A 22315-nucleotide genomic window follows, 5' to 3' on the forward strand; every position below is an offset into this window, starting at 1 on the left:
TGGTCGGACAGAGCCTCCGCTGTCTTCGACAAACTTAAGATAGCCATGATGACGACGCCGGTGCTAACACTACCAGATTTCAACTGATCCTTCATTATTGAGGCCGACGCATCTGGAGACGGAATTGGAGCCATTCTCATGCAAGATGGTCAACCACTCACATACACTAGCAAGGCATTATATCTCTCCCATCAAAATTGTTGAATCTTGGATTTTGATGATGAAACTAATTGATTGTGTTTAAATGTTTGACTACATTTTGAGTGATACAGGTCTACTCGATCAGGATTAGACAATTAACGCAGGAGGAATTGACGTTGCGTCGGAGGAGATCACGTCAGGATATTGGATGGCAGAAGGCTTCGGGCGTCGGGCATCGGGCCAAGGAGAGCGAAATTGCGCCAAGGATATCGGGGTTGCGGAGGTCAACCGCCGATTGGGCAACAAGCTGCAAGAGAGGACGATGCACCGAAGAATCGGATGAAGCGCCAACCAATGACGTGTCGGGCAACAGAATGTCAATTTGCGTTATAATAATTGTCTAGATCGGAGTAGAGTGTTTGCTTGTGTGTGCAGGATTAACTACGATAACCAAAAAACACAAAGCGAGAATACCGGAGTCAAGTTCGATGGACGTTTAAGAGTCCGAAGAATCGTCGGAGATGCTGCCAGAACCAACCGAGAAGAAATCGGGAACCTGTCGGAATTTTCGGAAGTTCGCCGAAGAGATCGTCGGAGGTTCACGGAGATCACCGAGAAGGCTCGGCTACTCATTAAAGTCATCACAAGTTCGGGAGCTTGCTAGAAGCCCGTCGGCAGAAAGTTCGTCGGAAAGCTCGCCAGAACAAGACTCGACGTTCGCGGTTGAAAATTTGCTTAGGATGTGTTTTGGTTATGTAGTCCACTTGTAATTAGGATTAGGATTAAGAGATAATCCTATATCCTGGTTAGGGGCCAACTGGGCCCAAAGTCAGAGTTGGTTTAGGCTAAACCAGCGAACTAGAGAGCCAAGATTGAAGCCCAACTAGTGGCTGAAAACACTGTAGTCGGGCTGAAAACACTGTAGTCGGGCTGAAAACACTGTAGGCGGTGGCACCGCCTAGCTGGGCGGTGGCACCGCCCACCACCCGAGAGCCAAGCGGTGACACCTCCTGGCTGGGCGGTGGCACCGCCCAGCACCCGAGCCCTGGGCGGTGGCACCGCCTGGCTGGGCGGTGGAACCGCCAGCACCGGGAACCCTAAGATAATTCAAATTTTGGAGCCCAAAATTTGAATCCTCTTGAGGCCTATAAATACCCCTCAAATCTCAGCTGAGGTTACAACTTTTGAGAAGCATTTTGATTGAGAGAAAAGTCTTAGAAAGTCTTAGCAAGTCTTGTTTTCAATTTGCTAGAGAGTTCTCCTCCTTCTTTCTTATTGAAAATTTGTAAGAGGTTGAGCTGCTTGTAAAAGGTTGTAAGAGGGGTGTTTACCCTTCCATTTCAAGAGACTTGCTAGTGGAAGGTGGGAGCCTCATCGAAGAGGGGCCTCGCAAGTGGAGTAGGTCATTTGACCGAACCACTCTAAAAATCGGCGTAATCTCTGGTTTGCTTTTTATTATTGTCATTTACATTACTGCAAATCTTCTTACTGCTTTAGTTCCTTATTACTCTTGCTGCGCAACTTTAAGAATACGCCTTCAAGTTAAATTTCTCAAGTTTCATTCTTAACGTACGAAAGATTTTGTTAAAATCGAAGTTTTAATCCGCTGCACTAATTCACCCCCCCCTCTTAGTGCCGCTCCGATCCTAACAAGTGGTATCAGAGCCACGGTTTTCTACTTTGGTTTAACACCCAAATAGAAATGGCTCTTTATGGCTTTCAAGAGGGTCACTCTCTCATTCGTCCTCCCTTTTTCAATGGGACGGACTACACTTGTTGGAAAACTCGAATGAGAGTTTTCTTACTTTCTTTGGATTTGAATTTATGGGACATAGTCGAAAATGGATTTGAAATGTCTTCTCTCCCAATGAACCATTGGAATGATTTGGAGAAGAAGATGTTTTCTTTAAATGCAAAGGCTATGAATGCCTTATATTGTGCACTTGACAAAAGTGAATTTCATCGCGTTTCGATGTGTGACTCGGCTTTTGATATTTGGAGAACTCTAGAGGTCACTCATGAAGGCACTAGCCGAGTGAAAGAGTCCAAAATCAATATTCTTGTGCATTCTTATGAACTTTTCCGGATGAAACCAAGTGAGTCCATCGGAGACATGTACACCCGGTTCACGGATGTCATCAATGGACTCAAAGCTCTTGGTAAAAGTTTTTCTAATTTTGAACTAGTCACTAAAATCTTAAGATCCCTTCCAAAAAGTTGGGATCCAAAAGTTACGGCCATTCAAGAGGCCAAGGACCTTAAAACATTCCCTCTCGAAGAACTTATTGGGTCTCTAATGACCTACGAAATGAACAATGTGGAAAAAAAGAAACTCGAGAACAACCTTCCAAATGATAGGAAGGATTTGGGACATAGAACACATGAATACCACTCGAGCATAAGCTCAAGTGATGGTGAACTTAAACTACAAATGAAACAAAAATTAAAAAGCAAAAAGAATGGAACTACTTGCTTTGAACGCAAGAAGAACAAAAGTTGGGATGAATTGAGCTCTTCCGAAGACGAGGAGAAAATCAAGAAAGGCGAGGTGGCAAACTATGCCTCACCCTCTTTCAACAATGAGGTAATCAAAATCCCACTAATTCATTTCGAAATTACATAATACTTTCTTGAGTTATTTTTAATTTAGTTTAGGATTAATTTTCTTGAAAATTGCTTGTGTTATGTTAATGCAATAAAATGTTAGATATAAATATAATGCTTATACACCTAGTAAGATTAATCTTATATATGTGCTTGAGAAGCAAGAATTTGTACTTTGACGATTTCCATATTGATTTTCAATGTCGATGCATGACTTTTGAATGGAAGGTTTTATGATTTTTTTTATGAACCTTATCTTTGGTTTTCAAACATGATGTATAGTTTTGACATAAGAACAAAAATTTGAAGCATGCTAATATAAAGTCAATCATATAAAGTAAAACTAAAGAAATTTTAAATATCTATAAGAATCATTCAAAATTATGTTCAATAAAACCTTACTTGATGTTGTAATGAAACTATTGAAAGTTTTGATGCTATGATTTGATGATTTTATGCATGAGATTGTAAAGTTATACATGATGATTTTTTGGTCTTGATGGTTTTTATGACAAAATTCATTTTTCGATCCTAAATGTTGATGCACATTTTTATCTAGCATAAATGACATGAATTTAAATAACTAAAAAGAGAAAAGCATTGTTCTTGAAAATTATTTTTCTCTATCTTGTTGATTTATATGAATCCCTTGAAAATGATTTTGGTTTGATGATTTGAATTACAAATGAGTTATATCAAAATCATGATATTGATTTGACTTGAAGTAATGAGTTGAAATCATTTTTTTTTGGAATTATGTGTTGCACTTTTTTATCTTGATGATCTTTGATTTTTTTTGTTTTAAAACGATGATGCATGGATTTGAAAGAAAAGGAGATGCATGCATGGAATCAATCAATAAGTTGAAACAAAAGGAGGAAAGATTTTTTATTGAAAATTTTCTTTTTCTCTATCTTATTGATTTATACCTAAGAGACCAATAAAATTATTTATGTCATTTTGAATCTCTTGAAAGAAATGTTGAGATTTTGATGATTTAGACGATTTGAATTTGAATGAGTTTTATCTAAAATCATGATCTTGATTCCGTGATATTTACAAATGAAGATTTATTATGAATCAAGATTTTTCATTAATCGATCTCCTAAGATTTTCTTTTGATTATTAATGAGTAGGTTTTTCAAAAAGAAATCATGTCTTCTAGTATTCACATGTTCTAATTCTTCATGATAAAATTTTTATGTAATTCCTTAAATTCATGAAATGTTTATCGCATCACCAATTATTTTCTTCTTGATATTCCTTTTTTGGTGATATAAAATCATGCATGAAATACTCTTGAGATTATTTTGATGCATACAAATGAAAAGTTATGATCATGCATGGTAGGATGCAATTTGACAAATTAATACCATTATGATTTGAAATATTTATAATTTGGAATGATGCATGCAATACTTATGCCTTTTATTATGATAATATATGTGATGTATTGCATATGATGTGAATCATGAATGCTTTAAATGATAAATGTCTTGATATCATGATTGATGATTTTGTTCTATGCATAAGATTTTTAAAATTATGCATAATGAATCTTGTAATTTACAGATTATCGATTTTCTTTTTACCATAATGAAAGTGCCTTATTGATCCTTGTCATAATAAATCTAGCACTTTCGGTTTTAAACATGATACATGTTTTTATTTGACATAAAAAAAAAGGGAGGCATGCTTGAATGAAATAAATTACATGAATTGAAGCAACTAAAAGAGAAGAACATTTTTCTTCTTGAAAATTATTTTTTTCTATATTATTGATTTTGATGAATCTATTTGTATTATTTTTATGAATCTCATAGATTATGAAAATGATTTGAATTTAATGGATTTTATTGAAATCATGATCTTGATTTCTCACAATTTTCTATTGAATGAATCAAGTTTGTTTTCTATTTAAAAGGATATTTATCAAAATTTTCATGGTCTTTTAGTATTCATGATATTGATAATTATATTTTGAAACTCTATGTAAATCAAGATTCTTCATCATGATTCTCTCGTTTTATAAAAGAGGAGATGTTCTATGTGAATCATAAGATTTTATATGCATGAATTGAGATTCTTTTTGCTATTAACTAGCAAGAAACTTGTTTTTGTAAACCATGACATGCTACTTGACATCTTGATAATTTATAACTTGAGTTTTCTTTTTGAATCAAGATTGTTTCCTATCATGTTTTCTATCTACAAAAGAAGAAATTTGTCAAAAATGTTATATGTCTTTTGACATTCATTTTTCATCTTTATTATTTACCCTTATCATGATTTGAATATTATAGTAAAGAGAAATGAATTACATGATTGTATTGTTATTCCCTTCTATTTGACACTGACAAAGGGGGAGCAAAACTTGCTAGATAGCAAATTTGCTAGCTTGCACAATTTGAAAAGAGGCAAAATAGTCCATCTTGCACATCTCAAAAGATGTAAAATTTTGCTAACTTTTTATGTGCAAAAGTTGATAGCTTGTATACTATAAATTTGCATACCAAAAATACAATCTTGTTTATCTCAAGATGCAAAACATACTAACTTGCACTTTGCAACGGAAGCAAAATTGCTAGCTCAAACATTGCAAAGGAAGCAAAAATTTGCTAGCTTACAATTTGCATATTTCAAGAAGCAAGAGTTGCTTTCTTGAACATCTCAATATTGCTAGCTTGCATGATGTAGAACTTGCTATCTTGAACATTACCAAAAGTGCTATCTTATATGCTGTAAAACTTGTATATCTAAAACTTGATAGCTTGAATGTCCCAAGCATGATGCATTACTTGCTAAATTTTCTATCTTCAAAATTGCATGATGATAAAAATTTAATATTATGTTTTTCATGCAATGGTTTGAACCCATATAATAAACACATAAGAGTAGCTACTTCTCCTTTTTGTTGATGACATAGGGGGAGAAGTATATTGATGACTTCATGCATTGAATTAAATATTTTATATATTTGCATGATAGTTTAAATGTTTTTCATAACATGTGATGAATGTTACTTGGATTTGGGATAATCCAAGTGTTCTATCAATGGCATATTGATAGGGGGAGTTTAGTTAAACTCCGGGGAGTTAAGGTTAACTCTGTTAGTCATCAATTAGTTGTCATCATCAAAAAGGGGGAGATTGTTGAATCTCGGATTTTGATGATGAAACTAATTGATTGTGTTTAAATGTTTGACTACATTTTGAGTGATACAGGTCTACTCGATCAGGATTAGACAATTAACGCAGGAGGAATTGACGTTGCGTCGGAGGAGATCACGTCAGGATATTGGATGGCAGAAGGCTTCGGGCGTCGGGCATCGGGCCAAGGAGAGCGAAATTGCGCCAAGGATATCGGGGTTGCGGAGGTCAACCGCCGATTGGGCAACAAGCTGCAAGAGAGGACGATGCACCGAAGAATCGGATGAAGCGCCAACCAATGACGTGCCGGGCAACAGAATGTCAATTTGCGTTATAATAATTGTCTAGATCGGAGTAGAGTGTTTGCTTGTGTGTGCAGGATTAACTACGATAACCAAAAAACACAAAGCGAGAATACCGGAGTCAAGTTCGATGGACGTTTAAGAGTCCGAAGAATCGTCGGAGATGCTGCCAGAACCAACCGAGAAGAAATCGGGAACCTGTCGGAATTTTCGGAAGTTCGCCGAAGAGATCGTCGGAGGTTCACGGAGATCACCGAGAAGGCTCGGCTACTCATTAAAGTCATCACAAGTTCGGGAGCTTGCTAGAAGCCCGTCGGCAGAAAGTTCGTCGGAAAGCTCGCCAGAACAAGACTCGACGTTCGCGGTTGAAAATTTGCTTAGGATGTGTTTTGGTTATGTAGTCCACTTGTAATTAGGATTAGGATTAAGAGATAATCCTATATCCTGGTTAGGGGCCAACTGGGCCCAAAGTCAGAGTTGGTTTAGGCTAAACCAGCGAACTAGAGAGCCAAGATTGAAGCCCAACTAGTGGCTGAAAACACTGTAGTCGGGCTGAAAACACTGTAGTCGGGCTGAAAACACTGTAGGCGGTGGCACCGCCTAGCTGGGCGGTGGCACCGCCCAGCACCCGAGCCCTGGGCGGTGGCACCGCCTGGCTGGGCGGTGGAACCGCCAGCACCGGGAACCCTAAGAGAATTCAAATTTTGGAGCCCAAAATTTGAATCCTCTTGAGGCCTATAAATACCCCTCAAATCTCAGCTGAGGTTACAACTTTTGAGAAGCATTTTGATTGAGAGAAAAGTCTTAGAAAGTCTTAGCAAGTCTTGTTTTCAATTTGCTAGAGAGTTCTCCTCCTTCTTTCTTATTGAAAATTTGTAAGAGGTTGAGCTGCTTGTAAAAGGTTGTAAGAGGGGTGTTTACCCTTCCATTTCAAGAGACTTGCTAGTGGAAGGTGGGAGCCTCATCGAAGAGGGGCCTCGCAAGTGGAGTAGGTCATTTGACCGAACCACTCTAAAAATCGGCGTAATCTCTGGTTTGCTTTTTATTATTGTCATTTACATTACTGCAAATCTTCTTACTGCTTTAGTTCCTTATTACTCTTGCTGCGCAACTTTAAGAATACGCCTTCAAGTTAAATTTCTCAAGTTTCATTCTTAACGTACGATAGATTTTGTTAAAATCGAAGTTTTAATCCGCTGCACTAATTCACCCCCCCTCTTAGTGCCGCTCCGATCCTAACAATTAGGACTCTCCTAGCTAGCGTCCTAACAGTTTTACATGAATGTCCCTCTCAATTAGGACTCTCCAAGCTAGAGTCCTAATATCTTGTCCTTAATCTCCATAAATTCTTTTCATTGTTCCCATTAATAATAAATATTTACTTCCGATATAAGGTGGCAAAAGAAATCTTTTGATCATCAGAATAATTTTGTACATCATATATCTGCTCCGTTTGCATCATCCATTTTTCTACCACCAATAAAATTAGGTCCACCATGCTTTCATTGCGCTACTCTGATTTAATATCCTCGATCAACCCTTTTATCCACCATAATTAATCAGGAACAAATGAAATAGGAGGACCCAAATGTCCTCATAATCCTAGATTCCTAAAATGCATCAAAGAAAATTTCCACCAATTATTAAAGTTTACTAGACCTCATTATATTTTGCACGTCAACATATCAAATATTTCAGTGATCCTCAAACCATGCTCTGATACCACCTCTGACACGCCCCTCAAAATATAGATAATATTAAAATTCAAGAAAACAAATCAATCCAGGATCCAAACTAACATTTGAGGTTACTAAGAAAATATTCAGATTAAAATTTTACCTCTATAATCTATAAAATTTTAAACCCTGTGCAGTTCATAAACATACAACACATCGCTCGATGATTCATAAAATCTGAACCCAACTCACCAAAATAATAACCACAACATAAATTCACAAATTTATAAACCTTATGCAGTTCATAAACATATAACACATCGCTCGATGATTCATAAAATCTGAACCCAACTCACCAAAATAATAATCACAACATAAATTCACAAGTGTGGGAGTTTGTACAATCATAAAACCAACATTTATCATAAGTTCATATCGTTACACGAATTAAACTTAACATTCCATAATCTTAAACATGAGAGGTCCTTTAAACTTTTACAAAATCCACAAGTTTAGATTCATCGTCAACATTTTATTAGATGCAGCGTGTGCTTATACAACAAAAACATATACACTAATAAAGATCTGCCCAAAATCTTTTAGCTTTCCACTGCCTCAGCCCAATCTTAAGATTTAAGCAAGCGACAAGCTATCCTGAAAAATTTATACAACAACGGGGTGAGCATATAAAGCTCAGCAAGTGACCAACATATCCATGTCAAAAGAGGATAATTTCCAAAGAGATAAAGTTTCAAAATGCAAGGCAGAATATAAGAATTCATAGACGTAATATCATTAGGTGCAGAATCAAAATTGTCATTTCAATCAAACATATTTGGTTCATAACAGATAGGGCATAGAGTAATTGGAGCATATCAACCACGAATGAAACGTTTCGGAGCATATCAATAACAAATGAAACATTTCGGAGCTTATCCATGACGTATGAAATGTTCCGGAGCATATCACGGCATATGGAACATTTTGAAGCATATCAACAATAAATGAAACATTTTGGAGCTTATCAATGGCATATGAAATGTTCAGGAGCATATCAACGGCATATGGAACATTTCGAAGCATATCAACAATGAATGAAATATTTCGGAGCTTATCAATGGCGTATGAAATGTTCCGGAGCATATCAACGGCATATGGAACATTTCGAAGCATATCAACAATGAATGAAACATTTCGGAGCTTATCAATGGCGTATGAAATGTTTCGGAGCATATCAACGGCATATGGAACATTTCGAAGCATATCAACAATGAATGAAACATTTCGGAGCATATAAATAACAAATGAAATGATTCGGAGCTTATTAGTGGCATATGAAATGTTCCGGAGCATATCAATGACGTATGGAACATTTCGGAGCATATCAATAACAAATACCAAACAGAAGCTCATACGTCGTCTTTGACGTTGCATTCATATCATTCTTATCCAAAGCATGTATAGAAACACATAACCAAAGCTCTGAATATCATATCAAACATACAGAAGGTGAAGTGGGACCATAACATAATATGGTACATCCATTTCTGAATGACCACCAAACATAAGTCTCCCATGTCTGGGAGGTCTCTCACGTCTGGGAGCTCCATCCACCCACGTCTGAGTGAAGTCATAGGGGCCGGCAGAGCATCTCAAGCTCTATGCATAACTCCCTTCACCATTTCTGGCGAAGGTTCACAATATCCCATAAACACCATAGTACAAAAGGATAGTATGAACAATGAATAGCACATATCGGAAGCACACGCGGAACAACAAAATGTACATGTGCCTTTACGAGTCAATCCGAAGTAAGCAATAATCTTTCACAATTATATTCAGATTTGAAAGGAATTGAAAGCAAGGGCACATATGGAATCCAAGCAATCACATACAACTCAATTCAAATAAGAAGGTTAGATGAATTCGATATCCAAAGAAATGAAACTAGAATAGGCACACATCGAAAGCAAATGCGGAACAATGGGTTATACATGTGCCTATATAAGTCAATGTGATATAGCATAAACGTTACACAATATGTTCAGGAATGGTAATAATTTATAGACAAGAGGAAACGAGAATTCAAACATTAATATAAGCCACAATTGAGTGAAGGGAACTGAACAAAATCTATTTCCAAACGAATGAAAACAGAAGATACGAAATCGATCAAAGCTCGATTTCTGACAGAATTCGAGTGGCTCATTGGATAAATACTTTAGATTGTCAATTATACTCTAATACCCTCAAGAAGGCTATTGTTGAAAGATATATCAATCTATTTTCTGTTGAAACAAGTTTCGTACAAATCATGGTTTCCAACAAGGAGTTACCTTTGATTTGGTAACACAAGGTCAAAAACAAAATCACTGTTTTGTAGAATTCATAGGGTCGGATTCAACAGATAATAGGGTAGGCATTTGAATTCCAAATTTTTCAATCTATATGTCAAAAGAAAGGTCTACAAGTCTAGTTTATAACAAAATCAGTTTGGTACAAAGCAGAATTTCCAACAGGGACTTATTAGTATTTTAGTATCAAAAGGTCAGAAATTTTGATCCCTGTTCTGCAGCATCTATTGGCTCATTTGAAACAGGCCTTTGGGTAATTATTCGGTGTCTAAAATCTACAAAATCAGTGTCAAAAGAAAGATATAGGAGTCTAATTTCATACGAGCTAGGTCTTGCCTGAATCCATATTTGGTGCTAAAAATTATAGCTGAAAGAGTGTATAGGGGTTAGTTTTCCAAAAAAATTTCAGATCATTGGTTTTATGTCCAAAGAGAGACATATCAGGTTCTAAGCATAAATCTTTCAGAATCAATATAGGAACATAGACTAATTGATACCGGAGAGGGTAAAAATGCAGAATGCATTTCCAAATAACACCGATGGAAAATTTGTTCAGATAGAAAATGTCACAGTAGACAAGGAAGAACTTATACCAGAAGCACTAACGAAGCAGCTTAGATAAAAACGAAAAGTAGCTCACCACCAAGTTTAAAATCGCAACGGGATACAGAAAGTTCACCACCCAATGGAAATTAAACGAGGATACAGAACTAGAAAATAAAAGACTCACCACTCAAGGACGCATCCAAGAGATACAGAGTTTAAGGGGGTCTCTAAGAGCTTCTGCCCAAATATCATCAGTTTCTAAAATCCTTTCTAAGTCCTAAACACCAAAATAAATACTAGTGCATGAAACAACCCTTCATGCATAGGAAATTTCGAAATTAAGTGTTTACAGCTACTAACCAACTATTTTAATGCACTCATTGGTAATGAAGAAATGTTCACAGCTGCCAACCAACTCCTTTAATGCATTCCTTTGTCTTGAAGAAAAGCACCTTGAAACAGCGTTAACTTTGTGCAGAGAATATGCTGATGAGCTGTCATATTTGAGTGTGCTGAGATAAAGATTATGAGGCATCATTATTGACTGAAAAAGATACTAGATCATAATCAAGGCTCATATAATCAGATTGTAGTAAATTAGACACTCCCGTGTCAATATCCCCCGGTTGAATGAGACTTGTCCTCAAGTCTTCGTTTGATTCTTTTTTTTGGTAAGTAAAAATAAATTGATTATGTGTAAAGTTTCTACAAATAGCTTTATCTATACAAGTCATAAACAAAGCCAAGTAACTCATAGAGTGCGAATGCGATAGTTATGACTACACATGCTATAGACTATAACTACTTATAGGTACATTATTTGGCAATACAAGTCTTCGTTTGATTCATCAACATGATTATAAAAAGGACTCAAATCAGCCACATTAAATGCTGGGGATACTCCGTAATCTTCAGGTAGCTCTATCTCATAAGCATTTCTGCCAATTCTCTTAAGCACCTTGAATGGACCATCAGACTTTGGTTTCAATTTTCCAAATTTGCCCGGTGGAAACCTCTCCTTCCTTAGATGAATCCAGACCCAATCACCTGCATTAAACCCCACATGTTTTCTATGTTTGTTGGCAGCATGCATGTACCTCTCATTTTGCTTCTCAATGGTTGCTTTCACACCCTCATGCAGCTTCTTTATCTGCTTAGCTCTTTCATCAGCATCTCCACTAAATTGCTTTGTTGTAGAATGAGGGATTAAGTCCAAAGGACTAGCAGGATTAGCACCATAAACAACCTCAAAAGGACTCTTACCGATACCATGATGCATAGAACGATTGTAGGCAAACTCAATTTGTGGAAGAATGACATCCCATTGCTTAATATTCTTGCCAACATAGCTTCTAAGCAAATTTCCCAAGCTTCGGTTTGTTACCTCAGTTTGCCCATCGGTTTGTGGATGATGCGAGCTGCTGAAATTCAAAGAAGTACCCAGCTTCCTCCAAAGAGTTCTCCAAAAATGACTAACAAATTTTGAATCTCGATCAGACACCATAGTTCTTGGAATACCATGCAATTTAATAATCTCCTTAAAATATAAATCAGCAATATGAGATGCATCATTTGATTTATTGCATGGCACAAAGTGAGACATTTTTGAAAATCTGTCAACAACAACCATGATAGAATCCTTGTTCCTTTTAGTTCTTGGCAGTCCCAAAATGAAATCAAGACTCACATCCTCCTAGGGAGCATTTGGCACTGGCAATGGAGTGTACAAACCAGAATTTTGAATTCTTGTTTTTGCCAAATGACACACTCGACATTGCTTTACATGTCTTTCCACATCTCGAAACATCTTAGGCCAATAGAAGTTTGATTGAATAAGAGCTAAAGTTTTATCTCTACCGAAATGTTCACCCAAAACACCACCATGAGCTTCAGCCAGAATTACTTGTCTCCAAGAACAAGATGGAACACATAAAGCATTAGCTCGAAAAAGAAAACCATCAAAGATCGAAAATTGTTGAAAGGTACCTGATTTGCAATTCTGCCATATTGAGCTGAAATCCACATCAATCTCATAGAGATCTTTGAATGTCTCAAATCCAACAACTTTGACTTCCATTGCTGATAATAAAGAATGCTTTCTGCTCAATGCATCAGCAACCACATTTTGAACACCAGATTTGTGCTTAATTGTAAAGTTATAAGATTGCAAAAACTCCTCCCAAGCTGCATGCCTCTTGTTTAGCTTGTATTGGTGATTTATGAACTTTAATGCTTCATGATATGAATATAGCACAAATGGCTTGGCAAGAAGGTACTGACTCCAATGAGATAAAGCTCGATATATGGCATAGAACTCCTTATCATAGGTAGAGTATTTTCTTTTTGTATCATTCAGCTTTTCACTAAAAAATGCAATCGGCTTTTTGTTTTGACTCAAAACAGCACCAATTCCCACATTAGATGCATCACATTCAATCTCAAACACATTGTCAAAATTTGGTAGAACTAAGATAGGAGCTTCGGTCACCTTTCTTTTTAAAAGCTCAAAAGCATCATTAGCCTCATTAGTCCATTTGAATTTATCACATTTCAGACATTCGGTGATTGGAGTGACAATAGAGCTGAAACTCTTGATGAATCTTCTATAAAAAGATGTTAAGCCATGGAAACTCCTCACATCATGTAATGAAGCAGGTGTTGGCCAATTGAGAATAGCTTCAACCTTACTTTGATCCATCATGATTCCATCCTTTGAAACAACATACCCCAAAAACACCACACTAGAAGTAAAGAAATCACATTTCTTTAGATTAGCATAAAGTTTTTGCTGCCTCAAAATAAGAAAGATCTCTTTCAGATGACTCATATGCTTCTCTTCACTCTTGCTGTACACCAATATATCATCAAAATAAACTATAACAAACATTCCAATGCATGGCTTAAGTATGTGATTCATAAATCTCATGAATGTGCTAGGAGCATTAGATAGTCCAAATGACATAACCAACCATTCATATAAGCCTTCTCTAGTTTTAAACGCTGTTTTCCACTCATCTCCGGGCCTCATTCTTATTTGGTGATAGCCACTCCTCAAATCGATTTTAGAGAAAATACAAGCACCACACAATTGATCAACTAATCATCTAACCTTGGAATAGGAAAGCGATAGTCTACTGTGATTTTGTTGATGGTTCGACTGTCCACGCATATTCTCCAAGAACCATCTTTCTTAGGCACCAACAAGGCTGGAACTGTACAAGGACTCATGCTCTCCCGAATTAACCCCTTTTTCACTAATTCATCAACTTGCCTTTGAAGTTCTTCATGTTCTTTAGGACTCATTCTGTACGCAGCCTTATTAGATAGAACAGCCCCCGGAATAAGATCAATGTGATGTTGAATGTCTCTCAAAGGTGGAAGGCCATGTGGAATCTCTTCCGGTATAACATATTGAAATTCTTCTAGGATTGGTTGCATGATTTTTGGTGTCTCCTTATATTGTTCGTTCTCCTCTACTACCATTAGGGCCAAAACATGACCGCCCTTGTCCAATTCATATCTGCATTCTCTATAAGAAATAAAAGCACTAACTTCCTTCTTTGGCGCACTAATTTCGGAAGGTTGTAATGGAGCTAAGATAATATTCTTTTCATTCACTTTAAAAGAATAAGTATGTTTATAACCATCATACAACATTCTTCTATCACAATACCAAGGTCTTCCCAATAGTAAATGACAAGCATCCATAGGGGCAACATCACACCACACTTTATCTTTATAATACTTGCCAATAGAAAATGAAACTAAACATCTTTTAGTTACCTTGATGTCATTTCCTTTTTGCAACCAACATAATTGGTATGGATGTGGATGAGGGATCGTATCCAACTTCAGCTTCTGCACCATCTCCAAAGAAACCACGTTCTCAAAACTGCCACTGTCGATGATCACCAAGCACACCTTGCCAAGAGAAGTGCATTTTGTGTGAAACACATTTTTTCTCACCCAACTTTCATCGTCGGCCACATATGACACTTGTAAACTACGTTGCAATACAATAGACAAACCATGATCAGCATAAGTAATCTCTTCCTCATCATCATCGTATTTTGGTTCGTCGTCAGCTTCATCTTCGTCTCCATCACTATGATCTTCAACCAAAGTTACAATCCTCCTATTTGTACAATCCGAAGCAATATGCCCAAAACCATGACATTTGAAGCATTTTCGGCCACTTGGGGTAGAAGAATTAGGTGTTTTTTTGTTGCCAGCAGACTCTTTACCCTTTTCTTGCACCTTCGATATCACCTTGCTTTGGACAGTAGGCTTGGAACTTCCTCCTTTTGTGTAACCTTCTTTTGAGCCATACCGAAAACTCTTTTCAAACTTCTGTTGCTTTTCAACTTTTAATGCCAGCTTGCTCACATCATTTAAAGACCAATATGGTTGTAGTTGAACAACTTTAGCAATCTCATACTTCAGACCTCCTAAGTATCTTGCAATTGTTTGCTCTTCCGGTTCCACAAGCTCTCCTTTTAACATCAAATTATCAAATTCTACAGTGTACTCCTCCACACTAAGATCTTTTTGCTTGAAATCATGTATTTTGAGAAAGATCTCTTATCTATAATTATCAGGTAAATATTTTCTCTTTAGCTCTCTTTTCATTTTCTCCCATGTCACGACCTTACTCTTTCCCTCACGTTCTCTTTGTTTCTTCAGATTTTCCCACCAAAAAGATGCATTCCGCTTGAGTTTGAGTGCCACAAGTTTGACCTTCTTTTGTTCTGGTGGTTCATGAAAATCGAAGATTCTTTCTACTGTATTAAGCCAATCGATAAAGTCATCAACATTTATTTTCCCTTCAAATTCTGGAATATCAAATCTGGGATTATATTTATTCTGCCACTCGTCTTGGACTTCATTTCTTCTCCGACATCTTCTTGACTCCCTTGGAAGATGAGGTGTTTCATCGTCAAAAGTAAACTCTCGAGCATCATTTTCATGCTGGTTGTGTCTACTTTGAAATTCATCGATTATTTCATTTTTTCTTGTAGGCTACGCAGCAATTTTTGTAGCTACAGCCTGAACGACTCAGCGTCATCTCCATGGTCGCTACCTTCACCAACTACATCTTTTCCATTCCGCCTTTAGCTCTGATACCAAACTGATACCGGGGAGGGTAAAAATGCAGAATGGATTTCCAAATAACACCTATGGAAAATTTGTTCAGATAGAAAATGTCACAGTAGACAAGGAAGAACTGATACCAGAAGCACTAATGAAGCAGCTTAGATAAAAACGAAAAGTAGCTCACCACCAAGTTTAAAATCGCAATGGGATACAGAAAGTTCACCACCCAACGGAAATTAAACGAGGATACAGAACTAGAAAATAAAAGACTCACCACTCAAGGACGCATCCAAAAGATACAGAGTTTAAGGGGTTCTCTAAGAGTTTCTGCCCAGATATCATCAGTTTCTAAAATCCTTTCTAAGTCCTAAACACCAAAATAAATACTAGTGCATGAAACAACCCTTCATGCATAGGAAATTTAGAAATTAAGTGTTTACAGCTACTAACCAACTATTTTAATGCACTCATTGGTAATGAAGAAATGTTCACAGCTGCCAACCAACTCCTTTAATGCATTCCTTTGTCTTGAAGAAAAGCACCTTGAAACAGCTTTAACTTTGTGCAGAGAATATGCTGATGAGCTGTCATATTTGAGTGTGCTGAGATAAAGATTATGAGGCATCATTATTGACTGAAAAAGATAATAGATCATAATCAAGGCTCATATAATCAGATTGTAGTAAATTAGACACTCCCGTGTCACTAATACTTCTGTAGGATGGTGTTAGAATACTTGCCTTTGAGAATTATGACCCCAATTGAGAAGATTTGAATACGAAACCTCAAAGCCCCAATTTTTTCTTCTTCTTCTTCCCCCTTTTTTTTCCTCTTCTTCTTTCTTTCTTTCTCTGTTCATCCACATAGCTGCCTTCTCTGGTTCCTTAAGAACGAAGGCAGAGAGGCTTAAACGGTGGGATTTGTATTTTTGTGCATTTTGCAGTTTAGTCCTTGTATTATTATATTTACGATTAGGTCCTCAGGGTTCACATATTGGTCCTTAGATTTTTTTTTTTGAAGAAATCCTCCAAATCATATGAATAAGTTCTCAGATTCATACTTTGGCTCTTTTATCAAATTTAAAATAGATACTTACATTATAACTAGAAACTTATACGAAAATTCAAAAATGAGGGATGTTACACCAACACCCGAGTCATATCTTGACCAAATCCAGGATCCGAGCCACGCACATTGGCCATCCAATGTTTGAGCTACACATCTCGGCCAAATCCAGCATCCGAGCCACGCACATTAGCCATCCAACGGCCGAGTCGCATCTTGGCCAAATCCAACATCTAAGCCATGCACCTCGGCCATCCAACGCCCGAATCGTATCTCGGCCAAATCCAACATCTGAGCCACACACATCGGCCATCCAATGCCCGAGCCACGCATCTTGGCCAAATCTAGCATCCAAGCCATGCAAATCGGCCATCCAATGCTCGAATCACATCTCGGCCAAATCCAACATCCGAGCCATGCACATCGGCCATCCAACGCTCGAGTCGCACATCTCGACCAATCCAACTCCCGAACTACGCCTCAGTGCACCTTGGCCAATCCAATGCCCGAGCCACAGCCTCAGCGCACTACGGCCAATCCAACATCTGAGCCACGCCCCAGTCGCATCTCGGCAATCGTAACTTGGGCAGTGCCAAACCCATTATCCGACCTACGACACGTTGGTTTCGCCTCGACAAGCCCCTACCATTCGATCGGTAGAGTCAATCCTGCTCGAAGCACGGTGCACCGCCCCTCTAAAACACCCTCCAATGAGTCAATCCAGCTTCACCGCATAGGTCTCGCCTTGTTGGTTTTGACGCTTCGGTTTCGCCTCGACAGGCCCCTACCGTTCGATCGGCAAAGTCAATCCTGCCCGAAGCGCGGGGCACCACCCCTCTAAAACACCCCTCGATGAGTCAATCCAGCCTTGTCGCGTAGGTCTCGCCTCGCCGGTTTCGATGCTTTGGTTTTACCTTGATAGGCCTCTATCGTTCGACCGGTAGGGTCAGTCTTGCCCGAATCATTGGGCACCGCCCCCCTAATTTACCTCCGACAAATCAATTTTTCCTCCCACAAAAATCCTAGCACTGTCATATCCCTCAAACCCAAGCAAGCCTCCCCGGACCATCAGTGATCCGTCGGCATGCCTCGGATGGGGGGGGGGGGGGGGGGGGGGAGTAATAGGGCGTATTTTGGCCCTATGTGAACCACTGACAAATGTTGCAGACCGATGCAACACCGTACGCCTCCAGAACCATGGGGTGCATGCCACGTCAAGCCCAACGGTGTGACTGTGCAGCCTGACCACCTCAAGGGCTGGGGATGGTGCCGTTTGCTATTAGGGCAATGCCTTCTGATGCCGCTCAAGCACTCTCGAAGATGCCACCTCCTTTGAGAGGTTGTTCCGCCCCCAGAGTCAACTACCATGCCGGACCAGGGCCTGACCAATTCCTGCACGCAAGTATAAATACTCCCGACCTGATCCAGGTAGGGAGGGGGGGGGGAGTTGAATCTCGTATTTTGATGTTGAAACTACTTGATATATGTTTATGATTTAATCTACGTTTTGAGTGATGAAGGATGCTTCGATCAAGATGAGACAATTAAAGTAGGAAAATCATGTTGTGCCGGAGGAACATGTCAAAAGATTGGACATCGGGCCGGTGGATCGGTCGACGTATCGACAGAAGGCTTCGGGCCGTGGACTCGAGCATCGGGCCAAGAAGAGCAGGTATTGTGCCAAGGATATTGGAGTTGTAGAGTCAACTGGCCGATTGGGCAATAGGCTGCAGGAAAGGATGATGCGCCGAAGAATCGGACGAAGCGTCGAGGGACCAATGACATGCCGGACAACTTGGTTAATTGCTTAGGATTAATTGTCTCAATCGAAGTTTTGTTTTAAGTGTGCAGGATTAACTACAATGAAAGTAAGACATGCAGCAAGAGTTGCGCCGGAGTCAAGACAATGATCACGTTGGGAGTTCGAGAGTTCGACGGAAGTTCGGACAGTCGTCGGAGGTTCTGCGGGAACAAATCCGAGAAGTCCATGAGCTTGCCAAAGAAGCTCGTCGGAACTCGCCAAGTGGATCGTCGCAAGTCTAGGAGTTTGCCGGAAGTCCACAGGAGCATCACCGAGGGTTCATCGGATGATCGACGGAAGTTCGCCGGAAGCTCACCGGAAGAAGCGATTGACACACCGGAGCAAGTTGTAGTAAATGTCTTAGGAAATATCGTAATTAGCACAATGATTATGTTGGAAATGGGAGGTGATCCCATTAACTTAATCTTGGGGCAATTGGGCCCCTAGAAAACCCAAATTGGGCCGAATGGATCAACCCATTCGGACCCTGATTTCTACCAAGCGGTTGAACCGCCCAAGGCAGGAGGTTGCACCACCTGGGCTCAGTCTTCGAGCGAGACTGGGAGGTGCAACCGCTCCAGCCAGGCGGTGGCACCGCCTAGGCTCAGTCTCCAAGCGAGATTGGGCGGTGCAACCTCCCCTGACAAGAGGTGGCACCGCTTGGGCTCGGTCTCTGAGCACTGGTTGAGCGGTGCAACCGCCTCAGTCAGGAGGTTGCACCACCTGAGCTCGGTCTTCAAGCTCTGGCAGGAGGTGCAACCGCCCCTGACAGGAGGTGGCACCGCCTAGAGGCTCAGTCTTCGAGCTCTGCCAGGCGGTGCAACCACTCTTGTCAGGAGTTGCAACCGCCTGATCCCGTAATTCCGGGAATTGACAGTTTTGAGCTCCAAATTTGAACTGGGTTGGCGCCTATAAATACCCCACCCATTCAGCACTAAAAGAGCACCGAATACACCCTGAAATCTTGATCTTGTTATGTGATTTTTAGAGCTCAAAATTGTTGTAAAGGCCAAAAGTTCTTCTCCCTCTTTTCTTCCAAGTTTTGAGCTGTAAAGAGAGGAGAGAAAATTCTGTAAGGATTGTCTCCTAAGCCTGTCAAAAGGAGTGAAACTGTAAAAGGGTGGTTGGCCTTCGCCTATTGAAGGAAGGCCTCTAGTTAACGTCGGTGGAGGAAGCCAAAAGTGGAGTAGGTCAAGATTGACCGAACCACTAACAATCTCGGTTTGCATTTACTTTGATCATATTATCTTTACTGCAAACCTCCTCTAAAGCTTACTGCTTTCTGCGCATATACGATCGGGTTTCAAGGTTTGCTCTTTCCGAATCAGCGTTTAGACGTAAATCTGTTTTTTCGTACGATCATCATGTTTCAGTTTGCGTTTATGTTTTGATTTCTATCATAACTGCAAACTGCCTTTATATCCTTGCTTAAACTGCATCTCGCCTAATCAAGTGATTTATGAATCAGCATTTAGACGTAAATCAGTTTCTTCGTACGAACGTCGTATTTCAGTTTGCGCTTATATTCTGGTTTTCATCATAACTACAAACTGCCTTCATAGATTGACTTTAACATCATCTCGCTTGATCTTAAGTTAAAGTAATCTTAGAATCGACTTTCACACCGAAATCGTTTTTATCGTTCGAGCGTTTTTTTATCGTTGAAAGATTTCCGCTGCACTAATTCACCCCCCCTCTTAGTGCTCTTGATCCTAACAATTGGTATCAGAGCGGGGTTAACTCTCGAACGGATTAAAACCCAAGAGAGATGGCATACGCCGGAAACCAAGAGAGCCATTCTATTACACGTCCACCCTTGTTCAATGGGACGGACTACACTTATTGGAAAACTCAAATGAGAGTTTTTTTGATTTCTATGAATTTGGATTTCTATGAATTTGGATTTATGGAATATCATTGAAAATGATTTTCAACTTCCCTCTAAACCGATGAACGAATGGTCGGATTTGGAGAAGAAGTATTTTTCTTTATATGCAAAGGTTATGAATGCCTTATTTTGCGCTTTGGACAAAAATGAGTTCAATCGGATTTCTATGTGCGGCTTTTGACATTTGGCGAGCACTTGAAATCACACACGAGGGAACTAGTAGAGTCAAAGACTCGAAAGTTAACATTTTATTGCATGATTTTGAGCTTTTTCGAATGCAACCAAGCGAGGCTATAGGCGACATGTACACCCGTTTCACGGATGTCGTCAATAGTTTAAGAACTCATGGAAAATGTTTTTCGGATTTTGAACTCGTAAACAAGATTTTGCGTTCTCTTTCTAAGAAGTGGGATTCAAAAGTAACTGCAATACAAGAAGCTAAAAACCTAAACAACTTACCACTTGAAGAACTAATTGGTTCGTTGATGACATATGAAATGGTGCACAATGCAAATGATGAACATGATGAACAAAATCACCTTCCAAAGAACAGGAAGGATTTGGAACTCCGGAGAAATGAATACCACTTGAGCGATGACTCAAGTGATGATAACAATGATGAACTTGAACTTCGAACATTAAATCTTAATAAGTTTATTAAACAAAAATCTAAAATAAATAATAAACTTGAATGAAGAAAGAGGCCAAATAAGAAGAACACAAAGTGGGATGAATCGAGCTCCTCCGAAGACGATGAGAAAATCAAGAAAGACAAGGTGGCAAACTATGCCTTAATCGCTTTCAATGATGAGGTAATCGAAATCCCCCTAATTTATTTTGAAATTACTTGATGCTTTCATGATGTATTTTCTCTTTTAGTTTAGAATTAATTTTCTTAAAAATTACATGTTTAAAAAAAAATATATGATCATGCTAAGTAATTTTAAAAATAATAATATTGTAAATAAAAAGATCTTGATTGAAAATATGAAATCATGGTTAAGAAGTAATCATGTGTATTACGTTGATTTTCATTATTATTTCTTGATTTTGATTAAAAAAAAATCATGTTTGATTTGAAGAAATGCATAATGATGAAATTAAATATTTTGATTAACAATTTTATGCATGAGATTTTAAGCTGATGATAAGCATGTGTTATTTTCATGAGTGTATTTGAAAAACTACGGCAAAAATGTGCTCAAATGCATGAACTTGTTAAGATTATTTTTCGGACTTTCCAGATTCAATGTTCAAATCACTTAATTGCCATGATGATTTTACACTATTACATGCCTTAATAACATGTTGAAAATTATATGTTTTGGATACAAAATTTTTATGATCATGAGCATGTTTTATCTTCAAGATTGAACTTGAAAATCTATAGCAAAACCTTGTCCGAATGCATGAAAGTGTTAATTTCATTTTCGGATTCGCTTAACATTTGGTATCCTAACAATCGGATTTTCTCATACACTTATTATATGAAAAATATTTTTCTGAAAGGGATTTGATGAAATGATTCCTGCTTTTAAATTCCATCTTGAAATATGAATGATAGTGTTTTTACTTGCAAAGATTTGTTTCACATACATATCTCCTATGATTATGTGTAGAGAAAGAATTTATAAATCATAATACAATGAGATTTCTTATGCAAAAATAAAGTGCTTTTGTGATTCTTTGATAAAG

Source organism: Musa acuminata, chromosome BXJ2-5 (genome assembly GCF_036884655.1).
Source record: "Musa acuminata AAA Group cultivar baxijiao chromosome BXJ2-5, Cavendish_Baxijiao_AAA, whole genome shotgun sequence".
Lineage (NCBI taxonomy): Eukaryota > Viridiplantae > Streptophyta > Magnoliopsida > Zingiberales > Musaceae > Musa > Musa acuminata.